The sequence below is a fragment of the Chiloscyllium punctatum genome, chromosome 38 (genome assembly GCF_047496795.1).
Source record: "Chiloscyllium punctatum isolate Juve2018m chromosome 38, sChiPun1.3, whole genome shotgun sequence".
NCBI lineage: Eukaryota > Metazoa > Chordata > Chondrichthyes > Orectolobiformes > Hemiscylliidae > Chiloscyllium > Chiloscyllium punctatum.
The window spans coordinates 30,051,725-30,076,905 of record NC_092776.1 but is presented as its reverse complement, the minus strand read 5'-3'; the positions used below and the strand labels follow the sequence as shown (position 1 = coordinate 30,076,905).

At 41.2% G+C, this 25,181-nt stretch overlaps 1 protein-coding gene and 1 long non-coding RNA gene across 4 annotated transcripts in view; one reads left to right on the top strand and one right to left on the bottom strand.

Annotated features, from left to right (window-relative positions):
- Positions 1-916: 916 nt before the first annotated feature.
- Positions 917-6,658, bottom strand: LOC140463721 (uncharacterized). The gene is made up of 3 exons (XR_011954756.1): positions 6,580-6,658; positions 3,590-3,651; positions 917-967 (listed from the first exon to the last, which is right to left on the bottom strand). It is a non-coding gene; the product is annotated as an uncharacterized lncRNA (long non-coding RNA).
- A 102-nt stretch (positions 6,659-6,760) lies between these two features.
- The window catches only part of LOC140463494 (uncharacterized), a 247,028-nt gene continuing 228,607 nt past the window's right edge, over positions 6,761-25,181 (top strand). For all 3 annotated transcript variants that reach the window (XM_072557518.1, XM_072557516.1, XM_072557517.1), the window contains exon 1: positions 6,761-6,873. The gene's annotated coding sequence lies outside the window, so the exon portion shown is untranslated. The remainder of the gene's footprint in view (positions 6,874-25,181) is intronic.

Below are 25,181 nucleotides of genomic sequence, written 5' to 3'. Positions count from 1 at the left end.
GAATTAAGAGTCCAATGATGACCATTGTTTGTCATTAAAACCTATCTGGTTCACTAATCCCCTTAAGGGAAGGAAACTGTCTTCTTACCTGATCTGGCCTACATATGTGACTCCAGACTCACAGCAAGGTAGTTGACTTTTAACTGGTCAATTGGGGATAGGCAAGAAATGCTGGCCTATAATCCCAACAATAAAAAAAAACTGTAACAATGTGAAACGCTGACTGATGGAAAAATTCAAAGCTGTATACTTAAAGTCATTTAAAAACCAACAGCTTTACTCACGTGACCAGGGCTGATTAGATTACTTACAGTGTGGAAACAGGCCCTTCGGCCCAACAAGTCCACACCGCCCCGCCGAAGCGCAACCCACCCATACCCCTACATTTACTCCCTACCTAACACTACGGGCAATTTAGCCTGGCCAATTTACCTGATCTGCACATTTTTGGACTGTGGGAGGAAACCGGAGCACCCGGAGGAAACCCACGCAGACACGGGGAGAACGTGCAAACTCCACACAGTCAGTCGCCTGAGGCGGGAATAAGCAAATAAGCAAAAAACAGTGAGACACAGGAACAGACTCTTCAGCACATCAAGACTACACTGACACATGATGCTTTTATAAACTAAAAACCTTTTGCCCCGACATAGTCCATATATATCTATTTTCTGCCTATTTATATATATCTGTCAAGGTGTTTTCACCACCTCCTCTGGCAGTGCATTCCAGGCATTTATCACCCTCCATGTAAAAGGAATTGCCTCTCACATCTCCTTTAAGCTTACTTTTACCTTAAACATAAGCCCCCAAACACATTCATTTCAATATTTGGTTGATTGATTGATCTATTATTGTCACATGTACCAAGATACAGTGAAAAATGTTGTTTTTCATGCTTTACAGGCAGACCTTACCACACAAAGTGCATCAGGGTTGCAGAATAGAGTCCAGAGTACAGTTAAAGCTGCAGAGAAGGTACAGACACAGAGATTAGAATTAACATTTGACAGGTCCATTCAAAAGTTTGATAACAGCAGCAAAGAAGCTGCTCTTTAATCTATTCATATATATAAACTACCTTGCAAACCTTCTGCCTGACGGAAAAGGGTGGAAGAGAACATAACTGGGGTGACAGGGTTCTTTGATTATATTGCTTGTTTTTTCCCAAGGCAGCAGAAAGTATAAATGGAGTCAATGGATGGAAGGCTGGTTTGAATGATGGACTGGACTGTGTTTCTGTAGTTTCTTGCAGTCTTGAGAAGAGCAGTTGCCATGCCACACTATGATGCATCCAAATAGGATGCTTTTTATGGTGCATCTATAAAAATTCATAACAGTCCTTGTGGACATACTGAATTTCCTTAGTTTCCTGAGGAAGTAGAGGCGTTGTTGTGCTTTCTTGACTGTCGAGTCGACATGGGTGGACCAGGACACATTGTTGATGATCATCACTTCCAGGAACTTGACAAGTCTCGACCATCTCCACCTCACACTACTGATGCAGAGAGGGGCATGCCCTCAACTCTGCTTCCTGAAGTCAACAACCAGCTCCTTCATCTCCCTGATGTTAATGGAGACATTGTTGTCTTTACACCATGCCGCTAAGCACGCAATTCTTTCCTGTGTTCTATCTTGTCATTATTTGATGTCTGACCTACAATGGTGGTGTCATCAGCAAACTTGTAAATGGAGTTGTGGTGGAATTTGGCCAACAGCTGTGAATGTATAAGGTGTATAGTAGGGGGCTGAGTACACAGCCTTGCATGGCACCGATGTTGAGGATTATGGTGGAGGAGGTGTTGTCGCCTATTCTTACTCATTGCAGTCTGTGGATCAGGAAATTGAGGATCCAATTACAGAAAGAGGAGCTGAGGCCTATGTCTTGGAACTTAGAGATGATTTTGTTTGAAATTTTGGTGTTGAATGTGGAACTGTAGTAATTAAGTAGGAGCCTGATGTACATATTCTTGTTATCCAGATGTTCCAGGAAGGAGTGCAGAGCCAGAGAAATGGTGCCTCCTGAGTACCATTGCACCAAATTGCAATGGATCAAGGCAATTTGGTAGACTGGAGTTGATATTTTTAATCAATCTGTTCAGAGATGTTGTTACTGTTGTTACACACCTGTGGAGCAGGAGGGACTTGAACCTAGGTAGTTTAACAGCCTAATGAGGAATAAGAGCAGTTAAACTGATTGGCCATTATGAACAGTCTTACAAACAGCTTAGACGTAAAAATCTGATTGTGAATTAGGCACAAATAATGAAACTTTTGTAAGTTTGTTTGACGCTGGAGATGGAATTAAACTGCAATGATGAAACTGGTCAGGAAGCACAGTTTGAGGTGTAACAGTAAAAGGTGAGCTATGAGTTTTTTAAAATTATTTGCTCATGGGATGTGGATATTGCTGGGTGGGCCAGCTTTTATTGCCTGTCCATAATGTCCTGGAGGACAGTTAGGAGTCAGCCACATTGCTGTGGGTCTGATATTACATGTAGGCCAGACCAGGCAAGAATGGCAAGTTTGCCCCCTTAAGTATGTTACGGAACAAGTGTTTCTTTTACAATTGATCATAGTTACATGGTCACCATTAGGCCAGATTTTTATTCCAATTTTTACTGAAATTAAATTTCACCCATTTGCTGTGGTGGAGTCATACTGATTTTAAATTTCACCCATTTGCTATGGTGGAGCGCAAACTCATGCACCAAGAAAAAAATTGCCTGTGTTTCTGAAATACTTATCTAATGACATTAACACTATGCCACTACCTCTATCAAAGCCAGAAGGTGCATGCAAAGATTCAAGAAGCTATTGGCAGGTGAATAACATTAATGCTAAGATTTACTAGCCAGACATGGGAGCCAAGGTGTCCAAGTTAAAGCCCCACTTGCTCCAGAGATGTGTAATAACAACTCTGAATAGGTTGATTAGAAAATATCTCAGCCCAAGCCTGAGGGAGATTTAACAAAAGGAAGAGCATCTGGCTGCAAAAATAAAAACTCTTGTTAAATTAAAAAAAATCAACCTAGCCTTATGCTGTTAGAGAAAGGTGGACACTGCAGTGACTGTCAAGGTAATCACATGCCATAATTTCTTCACCTCCCAGATCCTTCCAAAGATCTGTAACTGACACCTGTAGACTCTCATAATCTATTGCTCCTAAGTGCAACTTGCAGGTGACCTATACCATGTTTTCCAGTGTCATCACTAAGACCCACTTTTGAAGTAGCCAGTCAAAATTAGAGATTTTCTGTTCCATCTGAATTCCCACAGGTACAGAGAATTATACATTTGAGACAGGCCATGGGGGTTGGGACAATTCTCAGTTCAGCTTACCAATCTCGGGAGGGAATGTCATGAAAGACAGAATTTTAATCGTCAGGAAGCAGAAAGAGGCTGCAGTGGGGTCAGCCGATGTAGTAAAGATTTGGAAGCAGCCACAGGGTCTGCTATGCACCCAAGTGGGCTGTTTAAAAGGCTCACCTTGGTGGTGTGGGACATCATCCCAAAGAGAATGAAAAAAAAATCCCTTTAATATTCAGCCCTCCACACACCCCAGAGATTCCCCATGCTTCATACATACCACTTTCCATAGCTCCTCATCCGCCCCTAATTGTCAAGCCCCCATCCTCGGTTATGACACTCCTACAGTGACAACAGCATATTTTAAAAAATCAAACTTTTAAGACAAATCACTCATTGATAACTTTTTACCTTCACAAAACAAATTATTTTTATTACAAGACAATAAAAATGCCAATCACCCAGACCTTCTAAATGTATCAATAGCAGAAGCTACAGCATTTGAAGCCTCTTAAATCCATGTAAGTAAACATTCTGAAGGTGACAGCAAAACCTGAACAGCCAGAGCTGCCAATCAGACAGGACTTGGGTGTTTCAACACTGCAATGGATGTCTGAATACACAGCGAGTAATATATAACCAGGCTTCAAGGTTGTGGCTAATGATATGAACCCTACGTAATGCCCAAGGACACTATTGGATGTGATTGGAGTCAGGCTTCCAGTCACAAAAATACACTTTAACCTTGTCCTCTGCTTCCTGCCACAAAGCTAATTTTGGATCCAATTTGCCAAATTGCCTGGTATCCCATAGGTTCTTAGTTTCTTAACCAGTTTGTTATTTGAAACCTTATCAAAAGCATTCTGAAGTCTATGTAGATTACATCAACTACAGTACCTTCATGTACACACCTCGTCACCTCCTCAAAATATTCAATTAAATTTGTTAGACATTATCTTCCCCCATTACTAGTCCATACCTCTCCAAAAATAGATTAATTCTGTCCCTTAGAGGTATTTCCAATAATTTTCCTACCATGGATGTTTGATTCATTGACGTGTAATTTTCTGGTTTATACCTACCAATCTTGGGAGGGAATGTCATGAAAGACAGAATTTTGTGTAATGCAACCACATTAATTGTCCCCAGTCCTCTAGCACCCCACCTGTGGTCAGAAAGGATTTGAAAAATAATGCCAAAGTGTCTGTAATTACCTCTCTTCTCCTAGATACATCTCATCTAGGCCTGGGAATTCCTTCACTTTCAAGCCCACTAAACCATTAATACTTTCTATTTCTCAATTCTAAGTTGTTCCAGAAGATCTCAATTTCCTGCCTGATTTCTATATCTATATTGTTCTTCTCTATAGTCAATTCAGATGCAGAGTATTCATTTCAAACCTCAGCATTGTCTTCTGGCTCTTTTCTTGGTTATTCTCTTGACCTTAATACACTTAAAAAAACACCCCTGGATTTTCCCTAATGTTACCCACTAATAGTTTTTCATGTCTCTTTTTTGTTCTCCTAAATTCTTTTTCTACTTTTCCTATACTCTTCTAGGGCATCTACCACTTTGAACCCTCTGGTATCTGTTATGAGCTTTTTTTTGCCTTTTCCAATCCTCAACATCATTTGACATTCCAGAGTTCTCTGAAATTGTTGGACCCATGCTTCACCTTTATGTGAGCATGTTGGTCCTACACTTCAATATTACTCTCTTCAATAACTCCTACTGTTCTGTTGTGAGTTTTCTTGAAAGTAGCAGCTCCAAGTCTATTTTGGTCAGATCCCACCTTATACTAAAATCAGCTTTCGCCCAGTTCAGAAGCTTTATTTCTAGTGCATCTTTGTTCTTATCTATTATTACCTTAAATCTAATTTAAGTATGGTCAAGATCAATGTAATGTTCTCCTACTTGCCTAGCTTTATTCCCTGAAATTAGGTCCAGAGCCACACTCTTTTCTTGTAGGATTTTTGACGTGCTGGCTTAAAAAGCTTCCAATACATTATAAGAATTCTGCCCCTTTAAGCCTTTCACATTTTGAGTATTGCAGTTAAAATTGGGAAGTTGAAATCCCCTCTTATTTTCTGATTTGCCTCCATATCTGTCTTTCTAACCTTCCCTGTTTGTTTAGTGGTCAAATACCACACCCCCAGAAAAGTGATTGCCCCCTTTTTGTTTTTACATTCTACCCATATGACTAATTTGAGGAACTTTCTAAGGTATCATCCTTCCTTACAGCAGTAATTGACTCCTTGATCAATATTGAAGTACCACATGCATTTCTGGTCACCGTACTATAGGAAAGATGTTTGCATTAAAAATACTAGAGAGGACATCTATGAGGATGTTGTCTGGACTGCAGAATTGTAATTATGATGAAACATTGGATAGGTTAAGTTCTTTTTAGACCAAAGGAAGCTGATGGGAAGACCAAATTAAAATGTTAAAATTGAGGTGTCTGCATAGAGTAAACAGGGACTTCCTTATTCCATTTGATTGAGGACTACATAATCTGGAGGCATAGATTTAATGGAAGAGATAGCAAGTTTATAAGAGATTCAAGAGGAAATTGTTTCGGAATGGGGACGGTATAGGTGGCAAGTCATTGCTTGAATATATGGTAAATATAGAAATCCTCAGAATGTTTAAAACATACTTGGATATACACTTGAAGTACTGAAACCTACAAGACTGTGAGCCAAAAGACAGAAAATGGAATTAGGCTGGATGGCAATTTGTTGGCTGGTGCAGATACCGTGAGCTGAATGAATTTTTCTATGCAGGTGACTTCTGTGTATCATTTATTTCATACTGTGAAATGTATTATTTCACTCCTGGATTAATTTCAACCTATGAAAATAATGGCTTGAGCATTAGGTGCTTTACACTTGAGTGAGGAACTGCAACTGGGTCCTACCCTGATGGTGCGTATAAGAGCAATGAGAAACATCCTCCCTTAAAGTTTGTTGAAAAATTAAATCTGAAACTTCAAGAACACATGAGTCACCATCTAGTCTAACGGTCTGTTTACGTCCTTCTGAGGTTTGTCGATAAGCTTCATTTGGAGGTCGCCACTGATGATGTTACCTAGCCAGGTAATGAAACGTCTGGATATCAAACCCACAGCTCAGCGAGCAAACCTACACCCTGAACGCACCACGGTTTACAATAATTCCGTGTTTTGAGTCATCTGCAAACTTAGAAATTGCACCCTATACACTGTAAGTCGTGCAGAATAAGGATCAAGAAAAGCAACAGTCCCAATACCTGCTGAATTCAATTCACCTCGCTCCGGCGGCTTTGTCGCCACAACGCTGGGTTTTACCAGTTTGACCGTTACAACGCGTGCTGGCGGAGGGGAGCACGCGGGACACGGTTAGTTGCCAGGCAACTGTCGAGGGAAGCACGTGGCGCCTTGTTTACAAACGACGCAGTTGGTGAATGGAAGGTGACAGCTGGCACAGGCCAGGCTGGGCAGGGCAAGAGCCGTCTCCGCGAAAAGATGTGGTAAAAGTTGAGACCCGTCAGTCTGAGCAACTGCAAAAGAAAAACGCCTGAGCTGTAAGTATCACTCTTTGATTCATTCGGATTATTCCCGTTTCATTTGCAGCTCCACGAGTGATAGGTGACAGTGTAACGTCAGCGTAAAGGTTTGATGTTATTCAGACTGTTCTCAGATTAAAGGCAGCAGTGGCAGCACACATTTTGAATTTACTACTGGGGAGGACTCCAGTACCATTCCTGTTCGGTCCCCAAGACCCCTACTCGAAGTTATTGTTAAGGATTTAACACGTGATTTTTCGGCCGTCTTTTCCCATACGATACATGTGGCCATGTGCTGGGGACTTAAACATAGGACAACGTGGGTTATTAGAATATTTATATTTATGATATATATATGTTTTTTTTAAAAAAAACTACTAAAACATTACGTTATTACCATTGAACTTGAATTGGGTCGGGCATATAATTCATTTCACATTTGCGAGTTGATCCATTTCTTAACACTGCATGTTGTTTACGTGGGCTGTAGAATAAATGTGTCTTCCTTGTGGAAACAGCTGTCCTATTTACATGTGCGGACAAACTGACCTTTTGAATTATGCTAAACTATTTTTCCACGTGTTGGTTCTATTCCCTTACGCTGTTGTAAATAGAGCCTTGTGCAGTATCTGCGGCTAGAGTAATAGCGACAAGAATGTTGCTTAAAACAGCTCTAACTTTGTTTAAAAATTACTTACGTCTGGGATGTTCAGAGTCTGGCAATTTAGTAAACATCATTGGATTCGTAACTTCCTAAAAATTAAGTCTACCAATTATTTTGTCTTTTAGAAGCATCCTAGTGTTTTTAATACTTAATAGCAATCTTATACATTGCAAGTCTGCACAAACACTGATGAGTCTGTTTTGATGGTATGATTGAAGCAGAAATGTTAACCAGCAAAACTCTTCAAGAAGTAATACGGCATCTTTAATATCCACCAGAAACATTCAAACAGCACCTCACTTCGATATTTCATCCAAAGAGCAGTATTTCTAACCATGTAATACTATACTGAAATGTCAGCCTACATAGGTTGAATCTTATCAATCACTGTAAGTTAAATTTAAAGCCAGGTTGAGGTGGGTTGTTTTAGAGTGGTGTGTCAGGTCATCTATTCAGTATTCATGATTTGGAGGTGCCAGTGTTCCTATTCCTTGTTCCCTTCCTTTTTGACTAAATATATGACATTGTCAATCTCCAATCTTCTGAGACTTTTCTTAAATACAAGGATTCTCAGAAGATCACTGCCAGAGCATTCACTATCTCTGTAGAGGACAATTTCCTTTAAATCCTATGATGCAACCCATCAGGTCCAGAGGGCTTATTCCATTCACTTCTTAGTTTTGCTAGTACATTTTTCCCCTAGTGATAGTTATTTTGTGCCATATGCTTTTGCTGTGTAAGCTTACATAACCCTGCCTCCCCTTCTAATTAGTATATAATCATCTCTATAACCCTAGTTATTTGACTCACTCAGACACTGGTCCCACTGAATCAGCTCACTTGCACCCCAGTCCTGGTTCCAGAACCCCATAAATTAAAATCCATTTTCCCATATCAATCTTTGAACCACATGTTTAGCCTCTTAATTTTATTTGCCATATGCCAATTTGCCCATGGCTCTGGTCATAATCCCAAGATTATTCTTTTGGAGGTTCTGCTTTTTAGTTTAGCACCAAACTATCCAAAATCTTTCAGCAAAACATCCTTTTCAGACCTATGAATGTCATGAGTATCAATGCCGATATAAATTGAAATTCTCTCCTCTTACTCTAAGTTCCTCTCCAGCCCTGAGATGTTGTCCTTAACACTCACAATAGGCAGATAAGGCAGCCCTTGGGACTTATGATCACGGCTACAGTATCTAAAATTGTCCATGTGCTCATCCTGAAGAAGGCCAGTTAACTAACGGCTGTTTCGTGGAACCTTGTTGAAATAGGGCTGAGAGGTAAGGAACTGCAGGTGAGAAGGGAGTGTTTAAGAGTATGTGCTGTCAGCAGCCCCATCAGGAGATTGTGAGGGCATTTCAAAGTGGAGACGTCCTCTGAAGACATAAGAAAAAAAGACTAAAATAAGAGTTGCAACAGTTTGTCAACCCATCATTTGGAGGGGATCCACAGCATGTTCTACAACCACAATTATTGCACTTGCTAGAAAGATTCCACTGCTGTCACCAATCTACCACGAAATGTTGATTGAATGCCACTAATTGTATAAGTTAAAGAATCACACAACACCAGGTTGTAGTCCAACAGACTTATTTGGAGACACTAACTTTTGAAGTGCTGCTTCTTCATCAAGTGGTTGTGGAGCATAATCATACGACGCAGAATTTATAGCAACAGGATTGCAGTGTCATGGAATGTAATATTAAACAAACTTAGCTTGAGTCTTTTATCTCTTAGAGTGATCGTGTTAGTTTTGGTTCCTTCATATGTAAATCCCAGAACTTTGTTAAAGTTACATTCCCAAGATAGCTTTTAACAATAGGTGCCCCTGTATATATATATATATATATATATATATATACACACACACATATGTTTGTGGGGTGAATTTGTACTTGCAGAATTACATTTTATTTTGCTTAAAACTGCATAAATCCATGTAAAATTCTATATATCCCACTTCAGAAATAGAATCAGTCTGACCTAACATTGGGACACAGACAAACTTTAACTTCTCAGTTCAGATAATGCATTGAAGGTGTGATGACACCTATTGTTAAAAGCTATCATAAGAATGTAACTTTTAAAAAGTTTTGGGATTTACATATGAAGGAACCAAAATTAACATGATCACTCTAAAAGATGAAAGACTCAAGCTAAATGTGTTTAATATTACATTTCATGACACTGCAATCCTGTTGCAATAGATTCTGTATCGTATGATTCTGTTCCACAACCATCTTACGAAGAAGCAGAGCTTCAAAAGATAGTGCCTCCATAGAGTCATAGAGATGTACAGCATGGAAACAGACCCTTCGGTCCAACCCGTCCATATGGACAAGATATCCCAATCCAATCTAGTCCCACCTGCCAGCATTCGGCCCATATCCATCCAAACCCTTCCTATCCATATACCCGTCCAAATGCCTCTTATATGTTGCAATTGTACCAGCCTCCACCACATCCTCTGGCAGCTCATTCCATACACGTACCACCCTCTGCATGAAAAAGTTGCCCCTTCGGTCTCTTTTATATCTTTCCCCTCTCACCCTAAACCTATGCCTTCTAGTTCTGAACTCCCCGACCCTAGGGAAAAGACTTTGTCTATTTATCCTATCCATGCCCCTCATAATTTTGTAATCATCTATAAGGTCACCCATCAGCCTCCGACACTCCAGGGAAAACAGCCCCAGCCTGTTCAGCCTCTCCCTATAGCTCAAATCCTCCAACCCTGACAGCATTCTTGTAAATCTTTTCTGAACCCTTTCAAGTTTTACAACATCTTTCCGATAAGAAGGAGACCAGAATTGCACGCAATATTCCAACAGTGGCCGAACCAACGTCCTGTACAGCCGTAACGTGACCTCCCAACTCCTGTTCTCAATACTCTGACCAATAAAAGAAAGCAAACCTTCTTCACTGTCTTATCTCCCTGCGACTCCACTTTCAAGGAGCTATTAACCTGAACTCCAAGGTCTCTTTGTTCAGCAACATTCCCCAGGTCCTTACCATGAAGTATATAAGTCCTACTAAGATTTGCTTTCCCAAAATGCAGCACCTCGCATTTATCTGAATTAAACTCCATCTGCCACTTCTCAGCCCATTGGCCCATCTGGTCAAGATCCTGTTGTAATCTGAGGTAATCCTCTTCACTGTCCACTACACCTCCAATTTTGCAAACTTACTAACTGTACCTCTTATGCTCGCATCCAAATCATTTTTGTAAATGACGAAAAATAGAGGACCCAGCACCGATCCTTGTGGCACTCCAATGGTCACAGGCCTCCAGTCTGAAAAACAACTCTCCACCACCACCACCCTCTGTCTTCTACCTTTGAGCCAGTTCTGTATCCAAATGGCTAGTTCTCCCTGTATTCCATGAGATCTAACCTTGCTAATCAGTCTCCCATGGGGAACCTTGTCGAGCGCCTTACTGAAGTCCATATAGATCACATCCTCTGCCCTCATCAATCTTCTTTGTTACTTTTTCAAAAAGCTCAATCAAGTTGGTGAGACATGATTTCCCATGCACAAAGCCATGTTGACTATTCCTAATCAGTCCTTGCCTTTCCAAATACATGTACATCCTGTCTTTCAGGATTCCCTCCAACAACTTGCCCACCACTGAGGTCAGGCTCACCGGTCTATAGTTCCCTGACTTCTCTTTACCGCCCTTCTTAAACAGTGGCACCATGTTTGCCAACCTCCAGTCTCAGGCACCACACCTGTGACTATCGATGATACAAACATCTCAGCAAGATGCCCAGCAATCACTTCTCCAGCTTCCCATAGATGAAATAGGGTTAGGGTCTGCTGCATCACCCTGCCTATAATGAAAAGTCACAGCACTTTGATATGGTTTAACTGATTCCTGGGATATTGATACTGACATATAAAGAGAGACAGGATCAATTAGGGTGATATGAACTGGAGTTTAGAAGCATGAGAGGAATCTTATAGAAATCTATAACATTCTTGCAGGACTACACAAGTGCAGGAAGGATGTTCTCAGTGACCAGGGAGTCCAGAACCAGGAATCAAAGTTTAAGGTTATAGGGTAGGCCGTTTAATATTGAGATGAAAATAAATGCCTTCACCTGGAGAGTAGTGAGCCTGCAGACTTCACAAATCAACTGAATTTTTAATCCAATCATACCATTAAATGCTGCATACATTTATATAAAATATTAATTTATTTTATTCATGACATGTTAAGTAACATGTGAATATCTAAATATAGATGTATAGAAATGAGAATCTTTGGGTGTAAGGCTCCTCAAAGGGCAGTACACTTCTTTTTACTCAGAGAAGCTAGCCTGGAGACATGAGGGGCTGAAGCTAATAATATTTTGGCAAAATGTGAAATTTTGTCAAGGAGGGTTTCTCTCCCTGACACCCAGTGAGATTTCCCATTCTATGATCCCAAACTTGCCTCATTAATTATCTACCAGGTCCTTCTAGAATGCCCCTTTTGTCTGGTGCTAGCCTGATTTTCCCAGTAGCCATGGGTAGAACTCATCACTCAATAGATATCCTGGAATGAAGCAGCATCCTTGCTCCCCATACTATCGTTAAAAGGTCATTGCACACTTGGATGAGTGCTGGCATTCTGAAACTGCCTTATATGATAAGACACCCTTTCCCAGACATGGCAGTCAAGAAGAAATAGGTGCAGCACTTTTGTGGACAGTGACTTAGTCAATATGTTGGTACAGAGGAAGGAAATCCTCTCCCAGAATTAGGCTAAGGTTATCAGCAGGCTAAGGACAGTCTCCACAGTGTAGAGGAACACACAACAATGTCGTAAGGAGACCCCCACTTTGTGAGTGCTACTGTCCACTTTCTGATACCTCCCATTCACTCTGTCCCTACTGCTCAAGCTCTATCACTTTTACTGTTGCATGCAGCATGTTCCCTTACTCACTCCTATCCATCCCACACCACACACTATTAAACCTGCATGCTGTCTTGTTCAGGAGACATCAGCAACATTCCTCCACCTGCATTGGCAGAAGTAGACCATTTGGCCCATCACAAGTGCACAAAATATGTCACTGATATTCTGCTAGAAGAAGGGTGCAAGTTTGAAGCAATTGTAGTAGTTATAAAAAACACATTTTATTTTCTGTATATTTGATTGTAGACTGAACTGGGAAAAGACCTTTTGAGGCAGAGGACTGAGGGAGAAATTGCTGTCCTTTTAGAAGCACCAACTTACTGAAGGTCGTTGTGTGTGGATTTTACACTGCTTCTTTGTTCAAGCATTGGGGGAGGATGTTTGTGCTGTGTCCAGTGAGATTTGTATAGCAACAGGTTGCTGATTCATATTGTGGATAAGTGACCAGTTGTGGATGCCAAAGGCCATCACCACATAACAATGATCTGATTGACTCTGAGGTTGCCGAACAACTAACGGATGTGAATAATACTGGCAGAAGCTTTCGGATTGCTGGAAGGGCAGTTTGTGTATCTCTCTGCAGTAAAGTGCCCAAAGCCTAAGAAGCCAAGGTTATTTTCTCCCGCTGGTTGCTTTAATCTGCTAGTTTTAACCAATAAGTCAGACTTCATCATTTATAAACTAATTGCTTTATGCCTTCTCTGAAAGAACTGAAAGACTTAGGAGCCCAAAGGAGTGCCTCCATTGAATCCTGAGGACTGGCACTATTGAACTACTTCCCTAGTATTTTCTCGCTCCACCTATGAGACTAATTTTTTTTTGTCAGCCTGTGTCAAACATGCATCTGTCTGTATAAATGTATAGGGTGGGAAGAGAGTAAGCATGTGGTAATGTCAACAGTTCAGATTTATTTACCTGTGGTTAGAATCTACTTATTTGTGATAAATAGTAGTTCTTGTTAAGTATTCAAATCTGATCCCTGTTTTCTATTAAGCTGAATCTGTCAGACAGGTAAATTGAGAACTTTATGTACTTTGATAAAATTCTTAATGTTTGGGATGGCTTTGAGTGTAGTAGGGCTTGTTTTACAGTATGCTACCCTGGTGAAATGTGACACAGACTAGCAGCATCCGCAAGTGCTTGACTCTGGAACAACTGTTGCAGCCTTCAATATGTTGTATGGAGCATCCAAATCTTGTGTGAGGTATGACTTGTCTCACCCACCAGGACAGTGTCCATCATTTTGTACCATGCATCTATGTTCTCCAAAAGGACATTGGACTAAAATATGCAAGAGGTCCAGTTATCAGATAAGTATGGGTTTTTTCATATTTAAACCATGAGCCAAACCAATTTCTTGAGTTCAATCTATTCATCAACCTATTCAACCCAATTTCATGAAAATGACGTTATACAGAATTTGTGAGAGAAAGATGACTTTAAAAAGTGTCTCAGTTTCTTTAACTTTTAATCCTTATATTTTTGAAACTTGTGACCAAAGTATCTTTTTATTGAGATCTTCTCCATAAAAATAAAAATGCATATGGCAGAAGGGTCACCAGCATATTTTTAAGCCCCTGAAAAATGCTTTATCATGCAATGAGTGTGTGTTGTTACAATGAGGCTGGGGACAGTGCACAACAAATTAAGCTGTTGTATTCCATGAGTTGTCACGTGTGAAATATGGCCAGTTTAATCTCATGGCTGATTAATGTTTAATTGTGAGCACTATCAAAGGTAAGAGAAGAAACGCGCTATTATTCTGCACGTTCCACATGAAGATGTGATCTATACATATGAGTTCAGAAAACATCCAAGAGACTGGCATGTTAATCCATATATTGTCCAATATTGAAGAGGGCATTGATTTAGTGGTCATGCTCTGTGAAATGTCAACTCCATTAACCACAACAATGAAGTGAGCCTCTCCTTCCACACAAGGTTCCTTCCAATCCATGGAGCAAGATTGCCACTGATATTTTCCAAGCACAAGGACACAATTACTGACTGCTACTCAAATTCCATTTGTTTGACCAAGTAAATATACTACAGAACAATGGTTGTTGACATATTGACTCCCATATTCAGTATGTTTGGTATACCTCAACAAATTGTTAACGGTAGTGGTCTGCATTATCTTAGTGCATTCTACCAAGATATGTGCAGGAATTGGGATGTTCAATGTCTTATATTTTCTCCTGTTTACCCTCAGTAGAGTGGTGTTGGAGAAGGCACTGTTTGTACTATAAAATCCATGATCATTAAATGTAAAGTGACTTGCCAAGAGTTTCAAATAATTATGAGGAATCTATGTGCTATTCCATTGTACAACAGTTTATTCCCAGCAACAGCTTTCATGTTTGGCTCACAGATTAACACAGTTCTTCCTACACTGTCATCACCCAACCATGTTTGCATGATGCAGTTCAGCTTGAAGCAGAATGAGGCAAAAAAAAATTGAGACTTAAAATGGAGAGCTGAGTTCGGCAATTCAGGGACTAAGGACTAGAAGGGAAAGACGTGTTCCTCTGTTTTTATTGTTATCTTTCCTAATGTTTCCAGCTTCCTGGAATTGGTACTTATCCTGCTACAGGAAAAGTCACTAGTTATTTGAAGAGTATCTAGTTAAAAATCACACAACACCAGGTTATATTCCAACAGGTTCAATTGGAAGCACTAGCTTTCGGAGTGCAGCTCCTTCATCAGGTGGTTGTGGAGGACACAATTGTAGGGCACAGAATTTGTAGCAAAAATTTACAGTGTGATGTATCTGAAATTATACATTGAAAAATATAAGACCATAAAACCATAAGACATAGGAGTGGAAGTAAGGCTATTCGGCCCATCGAGTCCACTCCGCCATTCAATCATGGCTGATGCGCATTTCAGCTCCACTTACCAGCGTTCTCCCCGTAGCCCTTAATTCCTCTAGACAACAAGAATCTATCAATCTCGGCCTTGAAGACATTTAGCGTCCCGGCTTCCACTGCACTCCGTGGCAATGAATTCCACAGGCCCACCACTCTCTGGCTGAAGAAATGTCTCCGCATTTCAGTTCTGAAATGACCCCCTCTAATTCTAAGGCTGTGTCCACGGGTCCTAGTCTCCTCGTCTAACGGAAACAATTTCCTAGCATCCACCTTTTCCAAGCCATGTATTATTTTGTACGTCTCTATTAAGTCTCCCCTTAATCTTCTAAACTCCAACGAATACAATCCCAGTATCCTCAGCCGTTCCTCATATGCTAGACCTGTCATTCCAGGGATCATCCGTGTGAATCTCCACTGGACACGTTCCAGTGCCAGTATGTCCTTCCTGAGGTGTGGGGACCAAAACTGGACACAGTACTCCAAATGGGGCCTAACCAGAGCTTTATAAAGTCTTAGTAGTACATCTCTGCTTTTATATTCCAACCCTCTTGAGATAATATCTTGATATCTATTTAGTCAGGAAGGTTTAGAAGGTTTATTCTATTCGTAAAGTTCAAAACATTATAGCTGTTGATGGTAAGGTTAATGACAAATACAAAAAAATGATAAAAAGTAAAATAATTAAGTAATTTCTTGGAACATATAAAGGATAGATGACTTTCACTGTTGCAGCATGTAAAAGCTCCTGGATGCCAATGTGATCTAGGGTAAACACATCTGCAATAAGTATGAAGTTTGAACAGCTTTGGCTAGGACTTTAAGCTGGAGCCTGAACGACAGACATTGTGATGCATGAGAAACAGTAAATGTTTCCTTGATTCTTTGGACCAAAAGGCACTTCTTAGGATAAGACTTGTCCATTTGGTTAGTATTCAGAGACTCTGACTGTGATTGAGGCAGAGATCAGGAGATTCAGCCTTTTTCAATTGTCTAACAAGCTTTAGGTTCTTTCAGCTTATTTGAGTGAGAGTGGAGGCTGCAGGTAGACAATCCAATTGAATGTTACTTTAGTACAGAAAGCCTTCAATTGAAGGAAGTAAAAACAAATGTTGGGGGCAGTAGCGTCACTGGGATTGACATCATTCTCTACAGCAATAATGTAAGTCTAGATGGATGTGTTGCCTGTCTGGTACCAGGCTTTGGTGAGTCTGGTCAGGGCTGGAGAGGAGCTTTGAGGAGTGCAAGGATCCAGTCATTGCGGTCCATCTGTGTACCAACAACATGGGCAGGACAAAGAATATAGTTAGTATGAGGAGGGAGCACCAAATTAAGAAATGTAACTTCAAAGATAAAAATTTTTGAATTATTAGCTGAGAAATGTGCACATTGGCATGGGACAAATCAGGTTAGTGAGGTGAATGCATGGCTGAAAGACTGGCATGGGAGAAACAGGTTCCAGATCAACAGCACTAACCCCAGTTCTGAGAAAAGCAGATTCTGCATCATAGGGACCTGAACAATTTCAGGGCAGGTGTTCTAGTGAACCATAAAACTAGGGAAGTAGAGAGTATTATAACTTAAATAGTGGGTACAAGGGATCAAATTTGGGAAGAAATGTCAAATCAAAGAATAGATGCAAGGCAAATGAGAAAGGTGCAGGAAATGAAAAACATTGCATGGAATGAAAGGATTGAGAATACAAATCTAACAGTAAATCAACAAGTAAGTCCAGAAGTTACAAAAAGAAACAAAGTGAGTGTGCTTTATTTTTATATGGACTCAAATGAATACAGTGAAAAGTTTACAAGTTGCCACTTACGGTGCTATCTTAGGTACAAGGTGCCTAGGTACTGACTCTTCAGTCCAAGTTCATCAGAGAAAAATTAAAAGGTCCAGCATTATAGATTTGTAGGAATAAATTAGATAATAAAGAAATAAAAAGTTCAGAATAACAGTCTTTCCAACCCAATCCACACTGGCACCTAGCCTCCAGTCCATGCTGAGCTTTGACTGCAGATCATGATTGCCTTCACCTCAAGGCTCTTGAGATCGGGAAACTCTGGATTCAGCTTGTGGCTAGCGGTCCATACTGAGGCCATGCCATTGGACTAATCCACAGACTGAGGCTAATGTTTCAGGGGCATAGGTTCAAATTTTGTCCTGTGAGATGGTGAAATTTGAATCAAAGAATAACTGCAATAAACAGCTAGCCTAGTCGCGTACATGTAACCATTGTCAATTATTGTAAAAACCCATCTGGTTCACTAATGCCCTTTAGGGTAGGAAATCTGCTATTCTGGTTTGATCTGCATGTAACTCCAGAACTACAACACTGTCGTTGTTTCCTAACTGTCCTCCGAAGTGGGTTAGCAAGACACTTAGTTATATCAAACCTCTAAAAAAAATCTCAAAAATGCAATAAAATCAATCAGGCCATCTTATGTTGATCTAGACACCCAGGAACATCAACTGCAAACACAGTCCTGTCAAACCTGCAAAGTCGTCCTTAGAACCATATGGCTACTGCCAAAATTAAGAGACCTGCGTCAGAGGCTAGTTAAACAACAGCTTGATATTGTCATATGCACTAAATTGTATCATGACAAACCCTATCCCAAGATAGCACCCACTGGTAGGACAGACCTAGTAATGTGGTGGCATTGTGGTAAACAATCTGGATGGAGTTGCCCTCAACTCTCCTGACATCCAGCTAGACATGGGCAGGAAGCCTTCTGCTGATTACCTAGTGCCCTTCTTCCCCAGATGATGAATCAGCACTCATGTTGAACACCACTTGGATGAGTTACTGAGTATGACAAAGATGCCAAATGCACTCTGGGCGGCAGAATTCATACTGACCGAGCTGGTCAAGTCCTAAATGACATAGCTGCGAGTTGGTGTCTGTGACAGGTGTTGAAAGAACCAAAAAAAGGCAAAAAATATATTTGACCTCATTTTCGTCGATCTGCCTGCCGTAGATTGTCCATGACAGTGTTGGTAGGATTGGCTATCACATAGTCTTTGTGGAACTGAAACCCTTCCTTCACATTGAGTAAACCCTTCATTATGTTGTATAGCACTATCACATGCTAAATGGGATAGATTTGAACAGATCTAGACAGGGTATCCAAACTTTAAGACTGGCCACTCTGGGCCATCCACAGCAGTAGAAATGTACTCCAACACAATCTGCAACTTTATGGCCTGGTGTATCCTCCACCCTAACATTACCAGTAAGACAAAGGACCAACACTGGTTCAACGAAGATCACAAAAGGACATGCCACAAGCAACATAAAAGGTTACCGAAAAAGTAAATGCCAACCTGATGAAGCTACAACACTGTACTACCTGTATGCCGAATAGCATAAGAAGCAAGTGATAGACAGGGATAAGTAATTCCGTAACCAACTGATTTGATCAAAGCTGTGCAATCCTATTACATCCAGTCATCAATGGTGGTGGGAAATTAAACAACTCCCTGGAGGATGAGGCCTTCATAAATATCCCGTCCTAAATGGTAAGGGAGCCCAGCACATAAGTGCAAAAGATGAGGCTGAAGCATTTGTGACAACTTTCAGTGAGAAGCGCTGAGTGAATGACTTAACTCCTTTGGAGGTCCCCAACATCACAGATGTCAGTTTTCAGCCAATTTGATTCACACCACATGAAATGAAGAAACTACAAAAGATGCTGAATACTGCAAAAACAATGGGCCCTAGCAACATTCTGGCAATCGTACTGAAGGACTTTGCTCCAGATCTCGCTGCTCCCATGGCTAATCAGTCCAAGTGGTACTACAACACCAGCAACCTGAGTAGCAAATATGCTATTCACGAAAATCAAAACAGGTCAATCCAGCCAATCAATGCCCCATCAGAATACTGTTGAACATCAGGAAACTGTCAATCACATTTGCTCAGCAATAGCCTGCCCACCGATGCATAGTTTAAATTCTGCTGTAACTGCTTAGATCCTGACCTCATTACAGTATTGGTTCAGACAAAAGAGCTGCAAGTGACTGATGCTGACATCAAAGCCACATTTGACATCAACATGCTCCAACAAAATTAGAGTAAGTAATGTGTGTGTGTGTGTGTGTGTGTGCGCGTGTGTGTGCGAGAGAACTAAGTGCTGGTTGAACTCACCTAGCACAAAAGGAAAATGGTCCTCCTCATTGTTGGAAGCTAGTAATCTCAGCTCCAGAACATCTCTGCAAGAGTTTCTCAGGGTAGTGGCCCAGCACTTGTCAGCTGCTTCATCAATAACCTTCCCTCCAACATAAGCTTAGAATTGGGGATGTTTATTGATGATGACACAATGTACAGTACTATTAAGAACTCCTCGGATACTGAAGCAGCCCATGTATAAATGCAGCAAGGTCCAGACTTGGGTTGACAAGTGGCAAGCAATGAACTTTGCCAACAAGAGGGAATCTACCCATCGCCCCCTTGACACTCTATGGCATTACATTGCAGACTCCCCCACTATCAACATCCTAGGGATTACCATTGACCAGGAAGTGAACTGAACTAACCATGTTAATATTGTGGCTACAAGAGCAGTCAGAGGCTAGCAGTCGTGCTGCGAGTAACTCACCTCCCCAAGCCTGCTTACCATTACAAAGCACAGATTACAAAACATAGATTACACACCAGGTAGACCTGTACCACTAAGACAGTTGAATGACATGTGCTGTTGCACTGTAAAGTCAGTTTCTTGTCCTTCAGTCTCTCTCTGATGGATTCAGACTATGGGTGGTCACCTATGTTTATGTAATGTAAGATCAAATCAGTAAGCACAGATTATATATTCAAGTCTAACATTGTAACCATATAAATAGTTAATGTCATTAATAAGCATCAAGACATCTGTCTCAACATCAATCCAACTCTCTTGGCATATGTTATGCAGAGTTACAGAAAACCACAAAGTGAATCAAAAGCAAACTGTCAGGCAGTGTCAAAAGTGATTTTATTGCAATATAGCTGAACTTATTACAAATTTTCTATTACAGTGTATATCCTGTGTGCATATAATGCCATTTTTGTATTGATCCTGAGTAACTGTAAATCTCATCTACTGAGCCTGGTAATCTGTTAAAAGTAAAAATTAAGATCACTGGAATGCTGGCTGGAAGATGTAATTTTTCTCTCCTATTATTACCCATCACAGATTTAACTGGCTACTGATGATGCTGTACATAGCAGCAGAACAATCTTCAAGGATTTTCAGAGCTGCATTTAACTCATAATATGGCATTGTAATGTGATTTCTTGATAAAGTTATGATGAAATAACACTGTGCAAGCATTGTGATCTGTTCGCAAAGCCAGAAGGCCCAGATTCAAGTCCCACCTGCTCTAAAGATATGTCAAAGCATCTTCTGAACAGGTTGATTTGAAAATATTTATAAGAACCTTTTGCATTTGTATGCCAAGAATGGTCTTATCACAGTCAAATGCTCTTCCTTGGGATGTTGTCATTGGTAGTCATGTAATCAACTATTGCTTTCCCGAGCAGTCCTGAGAATATGATGATGTGCCTTTTTTGAAAGACAGGGAAAAGCAGAGGGATTAGTGTTGGAATTGAGATAGTCAGTGGTTTCAGACTGAAAGTGTGAGGTCTTTATAAGGAGATTTGGGGATCTGATATTCAGCTCAGAGTCAAATAGAAATGTAACTTTGTGAATAGTCTGGTTCACCCTGAAATGCTAGCTCGGACAAACATAGAACAGGAAAGTACTTGTGAATATAATTAATTGGCTGGTATGAATATTTTGAGATGTTGTGAGATCGTGAAAAGTGCTATATGTCTTTCTTTCTCTCTTGTATTTTAATCTCTTTTTTCTTCTCATGTGATTCAAGTCTAGCTCAATATGCCTCCAATTCAATTTTAACAATCACAAACTCACAAAATCAGTAATCATTTATGAAGAAGCATTTTATGTTCCAATATTTTTTCAATACAAACATTTTCTAAGTTTCCCCTTTGATTTTTATAGGGTTAATATAAGTTTTTGGCTCCTAGTTATTGGTTTAGCAATTGGAAAATAGTGTTTATTTATTCACTCAAAACCTTTTATAATTTGAAGAAGTCTTTACCAATATTTTCTTGAAACTCTGTCTGATGAGAAAGACAAATAGAAAAGCTGACGGGATCCAAGAAATTTGACAAATTAAATACAGAACTGTGGCAGCAAGCAGAGGGTGATGATTGAGAAGCGTTTTTTCTGACTGGAGGCCTGTGTCCACTGGGGTTCCATAAAGATCAATGTTGGGGCATTTGATGTTTGTGGTATAAAAACTGAATGTAGAGAGTTGGCCAGTAGGTTCTTAGATGATCTGAAAATTGGTGGAATGGTAGAAGAGAATAGCCTTGGATTAGAAGAGGATATATTTGGTCTGGTCAGACAGGCTGATCGGTAGCAGGAGTTGAGAGTGTGTGGTGCTGGAAAAGCACAGCAGGTCATCCTGATGAAGGGCTCCTGACTAAAATGTCGATTCTCCTGCTCCTCGGATGCTGCATGACTTGCTGTGCTTTTCCAGCACCACACACTCTCGACTCTGATCTCCAGCATTTGCAGTCCTCACTCCCTCCTGATCAGTGGTAATTCAATCTGGATAATTGTGAGGTGATGCACGTGGCAAGGACAAACTAGGCAAAAAAACATTGAAGGATGGTAGGACCTTGGGAAGTCCTGAGGATTAGGGGAACCTCAAGTATGCAAGTCCCCTGGTACTTTTAAGATAGTGAAACAGATAGATAAAGTGGTTAAGAAGCCCTTGCCTTTATCATACAAAGCATAAAGTTTAAGAATAGGGGAGTGATGCTGGAACTGTATAAAACATTGGTTATGACCTAGAGTATTGTGCATCATTCTAGAATCCTCATTATAAGAGGGGTGTGATTACACAGGAGAGGGTGCAGAGAAGATTCACTTGGATGTTGCCTGGGCTAGAGTTTTAGTTATGATGAGTGATTATTTGACGGACTGGGATTGTTTTCCTTGGAGCAGATGAGACTGAGGAGGTACATGATTGAGATGTATAAAATTATGATATTTCAATTTTTAAATGGCAGTAAAAACTGACTTTATTCTTCATTGTTTGTCCCCACTATCAGATTGGTTTATTGATTCCATTAATTCATAGATGGCCTGCAGTTGAATTGCTTTAGTTGCCAATGTTCGGTTGCTTGATGAAATTATAATAAATGAGTAGTGTAGCCTCGTGGTTGTCAAACTGGCTTCAATAGAATACACATGGACTGACAATTCTCAGTTTCCATTTCAATGAAACAAAGGAATAAAATCTAAATCAATGTGAAGTGTTCTACTCAGTCTAGCCCTTGTTATTTACCTGCCATGACTTTCCTCCCTGTAACATTCAGAAAGGTTGACAAATATTTACGTACAATTTTGAGAGTTTTGTTTCATGTGTCTGAAGAATTTTTATTTAGATTAGATTCCCTACAGTGTGGAAACAGGCCCTTCGGCCCAACAACTCCATACCGACCCTCCGAAGAGTAACCCACCCAGACCCATTTCCCTCTGACTAATGCACCTAACACTATGGGCAATTTCACATGGCCAATTCACCTGAACTGCACATCTTTGGACTGTGGGAGGAAACTACAGCACCCAGAGGAAACCCACGCAAACACTGGGGAATGTGCAAACTCCACAGAGACAGTAACCGGAGGCTGGAATCAAACCTGGGACCCTGGTGCTGTGAGGCAGCAGTGCTAACCACTGAGCCACTATGCATAAGGACTTCAAAATGCAATTGCCAACCTTTTTGTGGATAATACTTTTTAAGATTGCATTTGATATTCAGTCCATTAATTCATTCTGGTCATTGTATCAATGTACGCAAAATGTGTTTTCAGCTAATAAGTTGTCCCTGTAAATTAAGGTGAAATCAGAACTGTTTATCCTGGCCACTGTGGTCCCACTGCAATATATTGTAGGCTGGAGCACATAATTGGCTCTATCATCACCATGTAGGTATGGGCCCCAGCTATGCCTAACTTCTCTTTCCAATCCTCCCACTGCCTCCAAACCAAAGGAGTAGCCGTGGGCACCCGCATGGGCCCCAGCTATGCCTGCCTCTTCGTCGGATTTGTCGAACAGTCCATCTTCCGCAGCTACACTGGCACCACCCCCCAACTTTTCCTCCGCTACATCGATGACTGTATCGGCACTACCTTGTGCTCCCACGAGGAGGTTGAACAGTTCCTCTACACCTTCCACCCCGACCTCAAATTTACCTGGACCGTCTCAGATTCCTCCCTCCCCTTCCTAGACCTCTCCATTTCTATCTCGAGCGACCGACTCAACACGGACATTTACTATAAACCAACCAACTCCCACAGCTGTCTAGATTACATCTCCTCCCACCCTGCCCCCTGTAAAAACGCCATCCCATATTCCCAATTCCTTCGCCTCCATCGTATCTGCTCCCAGGAGGAGCAATTCCAATACCAAACAACCCAGATGGCCTCCTTCTTCAAAGACCGCAATTTCCCCTCGGACGTGGTTGACGATGCTCTCCACCACATCTCCTCCACTTCCCGCTCCTCTGCCCTTGAACCCCGCCCCTCCAATCGCCACCAGGACAGAACCCCACTAGTCATCACCTACCACCCCACCAACCTCCAGATACATCGTATCAACCTTCGTCATTTCAGCCACCTCCAAACAGACCCCACCACCAAGGATATATTTCCCTCCCCTTCCCTATCAGCGTTCCGGAAAGACCACTCCCTCCGCGACTCCCTCGTCAGGTCCACACCCCCCACCAGCCCAACCTCCACTCCCGGCACCTTCCCCTGCAACCGCAAGAAATGCAAAACTTGCGCCCATATCTCCCCCCTCACATCCCTCCAAGACCCCAAGGGATCCTTCCATATCATCTGCAACTCCATGCACATCATTTACTGCATCCGCTGCACCCGATGTGGCCTCCTCTACATTGGGGAGACAGGCCGCCTACTTGCGGAACGTTTCAGAGAACACCTCTGGGACACCCGCACCAACCAACCCAATCGCCCTGTGGCTGAACACTTTAACTCTCCCTCCCACTCCGCCAAAGATATGCAGGTCCTTGGCCTCCTTCATCGCCAGACCATGGCAACACAACGCCTGGAGGAAGAGCGCCTCATCTTCCACCTAGGAACCCTCCAACCGCAAGGAATGAATGCAGATTTCTCCAGCTTCCTCATTTCCCCTCCCCCCACCTTATCTCAGTCCCAACCCTCGGACTCAGCGCCACCTTCTTGACCTGGAATCTTCTTCCTGACCTCTCCGCCCCCACCCCCCTCTCTGGCCTATCACCCTCACCTTAATCTCCTTGCACCTATCGCATTCCCAACGCCCCTCACCCAAGTCCCTCCTCCCTACCTTTTATCTTAGCCTGCTTGGCACACCCTCCTCGTCCCTGAAGAAGTGCTTATGCCCGAAACGTCGATTCTCCTGCTCCTTGGATGTTGCCTGACCTGCTGCGCTTTTCCACCAACACATTTTTCAGCCCTATCATCACTATGTCGTGTGCAATATTGTCAAAATCATGAAAAGTGAAGAAGTACTATGATTAAATTATATTCTGTTTTGTGATGAAGTAATAGCTTATTGACCAAGATGAAATTGAAAGTGTGCAGGCAAAATGGCAGAGTCTACAGTTTTACAGGGTTTGTTCAACTACATGATCAATATTGTTTTTATAACATATCTTGTTCAATGCTTTATTTCAGTGAGTAAATTAGATTTTAAGTTTTAGTTTTGTTGTTCAAAAGGCTTTCATGTCAGAGTTTTAAGCTTCAGTTTTGGAAGGTAATCAACCAATCCTAGTGTTTCTATGTCAAATTGATACACTGCTATATACTGCCTCTG